This window comes from Bombus pascuorum, chromosome 1, assembly GCF_905332965.1.
Source record: "Bombus pascuorum chromosome 1, iyBomPasc1.1, whole genome shotgun sequence".
Lineage (NCBI taxonomy): Eukaryota > Metazoa > Arthropoda > Insecta > Hymenoptera > Apidae > Bombus > Bombus pascuorum.
Window position 1 is genome coordinate 30,199,891 of NC_083488.1, and position 10,829 is coordinate 30,210,719.

The 10,829-nt window shown below is 40.2% G+C and overlaps 2 long non-coding RNA genes across 2 annotated transcripts; both read left to right on the forward strand.

The window, feature by feature from the left end:
- Positions 1 to 3,950: 3,950 nt before the first annotated feature.
- Positions 3,951 to 5,200, forward strand: LOC132909855 (uncharacterized). Its single transcript, XR_009658633.1, has 3 exons — positions 3,951 to 4,075; positions 4,151 to 4,328; positions 4,563 to 5,200. It is a non-coding gene; the product is annotated as an uncharacterized LOC132909855 (long non-coding RNA).
- Positions 5,201 to 5,215: 15 nt separating this feature from the next.
- Positions 5,216 to 8,848, forward strand: LOC132909851 (uncharacterized). The gene is made up of 2 exons (XR_009658632.1): positions 5,216 to 7,180; positions 7,941 to 8,848. It is a non-coding gene; the product is annotated as an uncharacterized LOC132909851 (long non-coding RNA).
- The last annotated feature ends 1,981 nt before the right edge of the window (positions 8,849 to 10,829 follow it).

Consider the following 10,829-nt stretch of genomic DNA (forward strand, 5'->3'; position numbering starts at 1 on the left):
AGATGATAAACATATAAAGAATTTATTATGAAAAATAACAACTAAAACTTATAACGAAGAAATTTGTATACTTCAAATATCAAAATAAAATGTCTACATGCATGTTCCAAATAAAAAATGGAACAACAAAATACTGTGAAACAGTTTTAATGTAGAATCAGAAAGGAACAATATAAGCGCGTACTTTATACGTACGCGCTCATTCCCTGCAGAAGTAACAAAATAATATTTTAAATTATCCAGGATACTATTGAGTATTTGGCAGTGACGATATTCTGCTGAAACAAAATTATATACATATATATATATTATAATTGTGATTCGCCGGAAAGTGTGTATCATGCATATTGTATGTATACACAGAGAATCTGTGACGATACAGCTGCAAAAGAGATTTTCATATTCAGATAGGAGACAGCGGCCTACATTCTTTGTTTTATTTCAACAAAAGTAAATACGCGGCGCGCGAAAAAGACGAACGGAAAATTAATCCAAACATTAGGCAGGAAAATTAAGGGGTCCGTTGCGAACAACGGTTGGCACTCGTTATTACGATCTTATTCATCGCGTGTATTCCACGGTGTCATTAACGCTCCCACGAATGTACTGTCGTTCGCGATATGAAGTGTCGTCGCCTATGTCGGGCCGCAAGAGAAAATTAAGACTAACGAGGAAAGCGTTTCTGTATCGTGAAACGGGAGGCCCTCCTTCCTTCCAGGCGAAAAAGAAGTTCTACGGAGACGATCTCGTCTTTCTACGGGGTATAATGAGATCCCAGCGACGCCAGCTCGATCGCGCCCTATCATTTTTCACTACTGATCCAGGAAAGTATCTAACTCTCGGCAATATCATGATCCTCCGTTTATCTTCTGTATTCCCTCTTCTTCACTGATATACATAGAGTCAACAATTTCTTATCTGTTTGTTCCTTCATCGACGTCTGAGTCGCTGTAATAGGCACGATAAGAAATTCTTTAATTGTTATGTGCTGCGTTTAGTTGTATTTTGAACGAATGTATTTATTTCTTTTCGTCTTTGAAGTAATATCGAATATCTCTTAGTAGTTCTTGTAGAATATAGTGTTAAATGTTCAAAATTCGAAAATTGAATAGGCTGAAAATTTATCTAATAAGTTGAAAAACATGTCTGCAGGTTTAATATTCTTTATATTCATATTTATCTAAATCATTGAATCATTGGTTGTAAAATAATGGGACAGAATATACCTTTCTTGAAGAAAAGAATAATATTCCTCTGAGGTGGTTGCACGATATTTTCTACACATTTTTTTTGTGGTTATACGATTTTCACAATTTTTCATAGTTAACATGACTTTTTCGTAATCAACCGTACGTATCAATCCACGACGATTATTTATACTACACGAAAGAGACGTTAATCTCTTTTTTCTCAAACTAACGTTAATCGTTTAAGAATTAAATTAAATATATTTACTGCAATAACAATATAATATTTAATATTTAAGCAATATGGCATACATTAGAACCACATAATCAACTATGGGGTCTGTGAAAGTTGTTGAAATCCATACAATGGGTCAAGGTCCTTGGAACCTATACACTGTTCTTAATGGCCTAAAGTTTAAAGTGCCTCGGTGTATGGGATGCAAAATCTTCGAGATATTAGTATATGAATATGTCTAATAAGACATACCATATACAGGGTGCGCCGTTAGAATCCGGACAAAAGAAGTTTTGTGCAGAAAGTTGTTTATTTAAGTCAATACACAAAAACACATGAAAATGTTGTTATATCTCATTTAAAGGGTCCTTGCTGAGAACTTTTATTCTATGTAACCACCCTCTGCCTCTATGACCTGCTCTATTCTTGCTCTAAAGCGCGAGCACGCTGACTTCAACTGGTCGCGTTTAATTGTCGCGAATTCTGACTCGATAGCAGCTCGTAGGGAGTTGACGTTGGGGTGCCTGCATTTATTAGTTTGTCTCTCGATAACGCCCCACACGTAATAGTCCAATGGGTTTAGGTCGGGACTGTTAGGAGGCCAGAAATCTTTCGACCAAAACATGTCCACATTGTCAGAGAGCCAATTTTGAACAAGATGACTTGTGTGAGCAGGTGCGCCATCTTGTTGAAATAAATACGGCCTTCCAGAAGCCGTAATTTCCATCCACGGCTTTATTACTGTCTTCAGGACCTCCAAATAAACCTCCTTTGTGATTCTTTCGCCTTTTTGGAAGAAGTGCGGAGGCATGACGTCGCCCTCACTTGAGACAACGCTCAAAACGTGAACACTTGCTGGAAATTTGGTTTTGCCCACAACAGGAACATCTTCGAGATTGTGGGCCAGCCAACGGTCGTTCCTCCGATTCACTTTGGCATCCACCCGGCGCGAAGACTTTCTATAATCGCCGCTCTTCTATCGTATTCCGGGTTTTGCTTAACGAGTTCTGTCATTTTGAGGTTATAGAAGACTTATTGACATATTTAACTAACTTCAGAGTCAATCAGCACAAACATCTGAATTCTAATATGGTGGGAACTACAAATTGAATTCTGTCCGAATTCTAACGGCGCACCCTGTACAATAAGATATTCGAAGTACATTCTTCTTAAATAAGAAGAACTCGTTATCGATTATTAATCATTCAGACGATTATTAATCCCTCAATCTCAAATCTTCGCACGACACACTCAGCCAAACCAAACGTCTTACCGCTAAATCGAAACTTTTCCCTATATCTACCGATCTATAAAGTTTTTAATCCACCGAGTCATCGATTCAGATGAAAGGAAAATCATCGACACGGATGGTACCCTTCTCGACACCTCCTCGTCTCCCCCGAGGCTCGGCTGCGGACGTGAAATATTTTTACATGCGGCTTAACGCGAAAGCATGTCACTCATACGTGAAACGATTAAAGTTTTAGAAGTATCGATTCCGTTGGCGTTACCGTTGACAGACAGAGGGATCGTCAAAGAGCATAATAATTACTGCGCCCGCAGAGAAGAGGCTCAACCCTTTGTTCTATAGTCACTTTGCGAAAGGGGCTGTGCCAGGAGCGCAGGGACGCTTTGGGGTGGGACGGGGCTAAGGGGGCTCGGGGCGGTGGTTGAAGAGCATCCGTTTCAGTCGCGCCATTATGTAATTGATCTGGGCTTTCCGTACGCGATGATCGTGTAATGCGTTCCACGTACTCGACGCGCACGATTCCGCATACATCTTCTCTTCTTTTTCCTCTCCTTCTTCCCTCCCTCTCATTCTCTCTTCCTCTACCGCTATCCGAAAGCCCTTGGAGGCAGAAGAACGTTGCAGTCCGTTGCATCACGCGGATAGATTAAAAGGAACGCACTGCCAAAGGTGAGAGTCGGTGGACAGTCAAAGTCGATACTCGTTTTCGTATCAATGGTGCTTTTCGACTGGATCGCACTCCCCCGAACCGTCTATAATTTTCCTAAAGAGAGAGATTTTTCGTTCCCGGCTCACTCCACGCTGATGCTTCCAGTCAAGATCGAAATGATTTCAAGAGTGGCGGATTGACGACGAACGTTGATTACGAAGATTAGCCGGTGTCGATGCGATTATCATAAATAAACTGTGAATGTTTACGTAGCTATGGGAAATTTAACAGAGTAAGAGTATGTAATTATTCTTCTTATAATAAAAAACAACTTACAATACAGATGGGTGTATCGTCTATTTTTTATAGGATATATATGTAGATATCTGAGATCTTAAACTATACGCCTTCTTTGAATTTATAAAGATTAAATTAAAAACAATTTATTTCTTCATAGGGATGTCACGGGCATGTAAGTACATACGTTAAATGGTTAAATAGTTGGCATACTATTATTGCGGATTATATTTTTCATATTTTAACTTAATTAGTAATTATTTCAATTAAATTAATCGACATAGTAAACATCATATATACATATAACGTCAATATTTTACTACAGTTATACAATTAATCAAATCGACACACTAAAAAGCAATCAGACAAATAACTGTATCTTCAAGCAGTATTCTAAAAAATTCAGGATTTACATAATTTACACGTACGAATATAAATCACGTTCTTTATGGTCGAGGGTAAGTCGTGACAAGTTTTCTCGTTATGTTTTATTAAAACGATTTTCTAATATCGCATTGATCTCTTGTTTACAGAAACGTAGCGGTAATTCGATTCCATGTAACAAAAATAGCCAGTCTTGTATTTACCCTAATACAGGCGTTGCTGGGACTCGCGATTCATTATAATTAACGAAAACCGTGGTATGCCAATACGATGATGGACTCAATTAGAAAATGGCGTGGTTGGGGGTGGTTGTGTACATCGAACGCGGTATGATTATCTACCCTGTCCATTATTCATTTTCATTAACGAAAACCGCGATTCCGAGTCTTCTAAAGTGTATTAACCTAGTATTACATTATTAGGTATTCACGATTACTTCTCTCGCTTTTTCACTTTTCTCTATCTCTTCTCCGTAAATCTTTCTCCTTTTTAACTTTACCTTCTTTCCTTCGTTTCCTCTTATTCTTCGCTCGATGATCGTTTCTTTTCGTTTGTTTCCAGCTCTTCCTTCTTCGTCTGTGGTTCATCGACGAACACGCGCAGACATCGCTGGTAGATATTTAATTAAAGTTGTTTGCGCGACCAAGTTTGGGAACTTTGGGAATAAGTTACCAGCGGGAATCGGCGAAGGGGCCATTTAATTGTCCTCGCGTTTAATGCGTCGTATGGCCCGGGAGTTATACTCGTCATCACGTCACCGGAAGTCACCGGATGGATGGGCTGAGTAGTAAACGCGTCAACGGGCAAGAAAAGAACTACACGAGCGTGTTGCGATTTTCGTGAAAAGTATCTCGTCCTTAACCCATTTGCACCGGTTTCTTTTATAGCGTAGCGTTGGCAAGGTGCTACACGCGAAACGTTAATTTAGTCTGTCGCATACACATATATACACGTATATATGTAAATGTATAACTTTCATCGCAATTACACAGAGAAAAATTTTATACGTCACGCTTTTCATGTTCCTCGAAGTCGGCGGTGATATCACAATGCGACCCTCTTGCGTTTTATTTTTAATTTGCGCCGATATCGAAGCCGAATCCGCGCGTCCGTCGCCGTTGTTTTACGCCGCTCGTAATTATACGAAGACACGCTGCATGCTTCTATTCAAATCGTTGATTTTAAATGACAGAATCGATACCGATGTATCCTTTCTTGTCCTACCGATTTGTAGAAGTATGCACTCGCGACATCGGTGAGTCGCGATTTAATTGATGCTGCTCGCGAATTAATTACGCGTTAGTAGTCGAGAAAATTCCTGCATCTCGGATTAAGTTGAACGCTTTGAAGCGTGTCTGCGATTACGTAGATTACCGTCGTCCTCGATGAGGATAGAATTCGTTTCTTTCAAGTCGCTCCATTTCACGCGCTAATAGGTTCGCGGTGTTTCGCGCACTCGTGTTACGCGACGTCGCGTTTACAGACGCGATTCACTTAAAAACCAAGCTCTGTCGTCAGCGGATTTCATTTTCTTTCTTTTTCTCTTCTGTCTTTTTCCTCCCCATCTTTCTTTTTTTTTTCTTTTTTTTTATTTCACCGCGAAGCGACTCGATTATACCAACCGACTAAAGCTTGATATCAAAAGCATTATAGATTCAGACGTATCCAAGTAAGCGCGAGCGAAGACGAGAAAAAACGGAAAAAAGGAAATTTCGCGACCCAGCTGAAATATCCCTTTAGAATATCAGCGGGTGAAAATCTTTTTTTCTTGAGTTACAAAGAAGCTCGGCGACGCGTTCTTCCTGAAATAAAATAACCGATAAGTGATCCGTGTCGGTGTGGACAGAGCCTTAACGTGAGAAACGAGAGGCCAAGTGATCGCATAAACGTATTCGTGTCAAAAGCAGCTCCGGTCGAGACCCGAGTTATCCTCTGACCCCACTCTGTCATCTCGAACTTACTTCGCCTCCTCTTCGTATCACCAAACCGTTATTTTCGGCCAGGTTTCCCATTTTCTTCCCGATATTCTTCCGGGCAAATGATTCGAATGCTTTACATATACATTTTAGAACAAACATATGTACCTACTAGCTGAGAATAAAGCGTTTCTATGCAAGACAGAAGTAATATAAAATTTTATTTTTCATATCTACAGTTTTGTAAAGATATAGAAAGTAGATTCGGTTTGAATATAGTTGATAATATATAACTACATCGTTTAATGTGATTATATATTTTTAATTAAACGAGGATGACGGAAAATATCAACTCTTTACGAACATTTTCTTTCGTTCTGATTTTTCTCCGCTTACCTTTTAAAACAATATCTTGACAAAATTTTATTTTGATTTTCACTCGGATAATCACCGGAATTCATTTTGATTTCAAAAGATTGCAAAAATTGATAAGCGTTTGACAATGAGGATCTTGAAATCTTGAAATAGAAATGCTTAAAACATATAAATAAATTTACTTCCCAAAATTCTATGCTACAGATTTAATATAACATTTCTGCACTAGTCATTTCTAAATGATCATTTACAAAATAATTTCAATGCAATATACATTTAAACAACAATCACGCAAATTTCTTCCCATTTAAAATGTTTTTGGCCTATCTTATTCTTAGCATAACATTTCCTCTCTATCAAAGGTAGAAATTCGCGTTTTTCCATTTAAAATAGAGAAACGTTTAATAAAATACCGCGACGGTTGGTGCACGGCATTCTTTAGTATCGAATGCTTACGTAATAATACGTGGTCGCGTTGGCGCGTCTACTCCTACGAACCGTGCGCGTTCTATATCCACGGAAATTCTCGAGCGCGGTGCATCGGTGCACTTTAAAGCTCGCGGTTGTATATTTCCTCCCGTGCACCGAACACCTCGCACTTGAGCCTTGTCACAATAAAACATCGGTCGCGCTTCCGCGGCGTTGCTCGCTCACTGTCGCGAAACAAAAATGTTTCGCCGCGGAACGTCGTGCAATTAAGGACACAGAATCCCTTGCCGATAAACTTTGTAACGTAAGCTCTGACTAAGTTTAATCGCTTAGTTCGTATCGCTTTTACGCTTGGAAAAAATTAAACAGCTGTTCTATTTAAATGATACATTTAGATGTTGATATTCGGATTTTTTTATATAAAAAATCAAATCAGATTCTGACATAGTAATTTTGCAGGTATGTATATTTATTGATAATTCAACTGTTTCAGAAAGATTTTAATTTCCTATCATTAATATCGTAGGAATCATTGCTTAGCGTGTATTGTCAATTTTTTTACAAAATTGTAGCAAGATTTCAATGTAACACTTCGAGTCTATTATGAGTGAGATTTCATTGCTTTCTTTTATTTCAGTGATTTCTATCAGTAAGTTAAAACAATTACATATTTTATTATTATTCAAGATTAAATGAAAAGCAAACAAGTTATTGTTTGTAATTGTTTTACAAATAACATCACGATATCGCGATGGTATTATTACAAAACGATAATTGGAAAAAATTCACTTTTTATGAACAACCATGGTAGTAATTTAAATATGCAGCGCATGAAACTTCTGCAAACTGCAAAGATGTGTTAAAAATATTGATCCAAAAGTAGTAAGAGATGTAGAGATATTCTCAGCACGTACGCCAAAGTTCAAATCAATCGGTTCAGTAATTTATGGCATATCGTGAACCGTCGCGTCGTCGTTATTCTAAAGAATACTCTGTAAAAAATCCATACAGATTTTCACATAGACTGTGACGGTAAAAAATTTTTATAACGTCTTCAATTTTAAACTTTATTAAAATATTTTGGAAACATGTTTTGAAATCTCTGAACATTCGAGAAATGTAAAATCTTTAAAAGAAAGTTAGAAACCTGCGTTGGAATATTTAATTGTAGAGAAATATCTGTAAACTTGAATTATTAACGTTGTATTCTTTTTTATAGATAGGTATAAGAATAGTTATGAAGAATATCTTTGTCTATCTGAATGAAAATTTGCTTGTTATCGTAGATTCACGATAAATCCAGACTCGACGCGAAACCTCTTAAGGACTTCGTAGCAGGGTGATATATCAATCACAGAGGAAGCTAATAGGGGAATGGAGCAAGGCAACATCCTCACGTGAGAAATTCATGGAAAACGTGGTATCTTTCGCGCGTGCCGCGTGAACACGTGCATCCTCAAAATAGAACGCAAATATTGTTGACGCGAAATGGGAATTAATAGAGAGGATCTGAAATACTGAAAAGACAAATACAGATGTGGCGTATCTACTGTTCTGCATGCAAACAGCCATATTGACAATAAGCCTCCGATAAGCGAAGCATTTGCGTGCATGCATACGTTCAATCATTGATGATTGCTACAAGAGCAAACGAATGTAATAACGATTTTACGTAATAATCAGCCTGATAGGATGCATTCGTTTCTGTCATACCTATCATAAAAATTGCTGATTGAAATCCTATTATTGGATATGATCGTTTACGACCTTGTGTATGAATTCACGTGCGTAGGATGTCTGGCCAGTCAGTGAAGCAACTACATATCCTCGGGGATCAGTAGAAGTTTCCTGTAATGAACAGACTCTACTGTTCATAGAACGGCATACGTATTTCTTTGACTTGTTAGACGACACGATTTTTCTACTTTTTTTTATTATCGAATAATTGTTTAATTTACCATTCATTTATATATTTTTAATTGAATTTTAAAAAAGTTGGTAAAATACAAAAATGTAATATAAAAAGGGAATAGAATTATACTTTGTGATATTGTAAAAGATATTAATATTTAATTAATTCATATAAAAGTTGAAATATAAGAATAATAAATTATATTGGTACGTTTATCACGTAACATTTATTGATCTCTAAAGATAAATTATTGTTAGTCTTTATCAATTTGCGGATCGTATAAAATTTCAAAAGGAAGAACAGCTGCTATTCATTGCAATTTATCCAGCAGAAAAATTTCTTCGTTAAAGAAATATCGATAACCTGTTAATTAGCGTTAACGCGAAACCCGCGCTGCTGATTCAATAACTTGCTAAACGAAATACCAACTCGTGTCGGAAGCAAATCTGAAATTGCTCAACGCTCCCTTTTATCCGTACATTCGTCTCTGTCTCTCCTCTGCTCATCTCGTTCTTACGACCCTACAACATTCACCTAAGTCTGATCCAATAGTACGCGTACGATAGTAGAGACGATTATCCCCAAAACGTCGTGTACGTCAACCGTATGTATAGCTAGTCCCGATACATTCGATAGACACACATACTCAATCATACATACACGTATGTACATACAAACGTATCTATACATATATAACAGCAGTGCGTTACTCGCGGGCAAAGCAAAGCGGAGTAGAGCAGAAGAGTGGAGCAGAGAAGAGCAGAGAGATCCGTAGGTGGATGTGCATCCGGCAACCTGCTGACAACAAGGCCCCAATACACCGAACAAGCCGGCAGTAGAAATTTACGTGCACGTATCGACGCTCATATACGTACGCTCATCCATGTAACATATGTACGCATGGGTCGCGTTAAGTGTAGCGTACCTCTGTGATTCTCACCCGGTACCCAGCTCAGTTCTCCTACCCTCTCCCTGCGCCCTCTTGCTCATCCTCGCGGTCGCACACCACCGTCGGCTCTCCCTCTCGCTCTACCGTCGCCTCCAACGCCCCCGACCCACCTCCTCGCCGTGATCCCTTTCCTCCACGAACCACCCCCGCCGCCCATCACCGCTGTCACGAGGCCTGGCAGTCGCATCGTATCGCAAACAAAAGACGAGCGAGCGCGCGCCACTCATCGCTCGCGCTCGATGCGACAGCGAGTGACGTCCCTCCGCTTCCTCCTCTCCTTCGCTCTCCACACCCGTCTACACACCCTTCGAATGCTCCCCTCGCGTCACCCTCCGTATCGCCGCTTTCCTCGGACCACTACTATACAGTCATGTAGCTTTTCTCTTTTCCACCTTCGCCCTTACCCCCTTTTCACCGTGTTTCTATCTCCGTCTCTATCTTTTTCTCGCTTTCTCGTTTCTCCAGTAAGCTGACTCGTTTCAGTCCTTTCTCTCTACCCTTCGTTCGTTCATTTCCCTCATTTTATCCATTTCTCTCTGTCTATCTACTCTCTTTGCACCCTTCTCCACATCCAACAGAGAGACCAACCCTCCCCATCTCGCTACCTTCTACCCGGTTTCTGTTGTCACCCCTCCTCCTTCTCCACCTCCACCGCCACCTCTTACTCCCTCTACCCTCGCAGCCGAAGCCATCTCTTCTCTGACTCTCGCTACTCTACGATTTCTGCCGGCCTCTTCACTCCCACCGACGACCACCCTCTGTGTACTCTCTTCATCTTCCATCGTATCTTTCTATCTCCCTCTATCTCCGTTACTCGTCCTCTTTGCGCGCCTCTCCGCGCCGACCACCCTCAGTCATCCCCTCCCCCTTCTACCACCCTGCCACGCTCTTTTCCTCGATCTCCCTTCGCCCCCGAAACCTAAACCGCCACCGCGTAGTGGTACACCGACACAGATATAGAGTCAGCCGTACCGGCACAGCTATCTGTTGTTATCACCAGTTATTTGCATCCCTTCTCGTAGTCGGTGGGGTGGTTGGTACTGCCTGCTGCGAGCACGAGGATACGTTCGCACGGGGGGGTAGAAGGGGGGAGAAAGGAAGGATGGGATGGGTGGTTGTAGAGGGGCCACAGGGAGACGGACACAGGGGGTTGACGGTGGGGGAGGGGTCTTGAAATTCTCGGGAGCTTTACTTCCCGGGAATATTACACGCCCCGCCGTGAGCTCCCGCCGATTCGAGTGATTCCT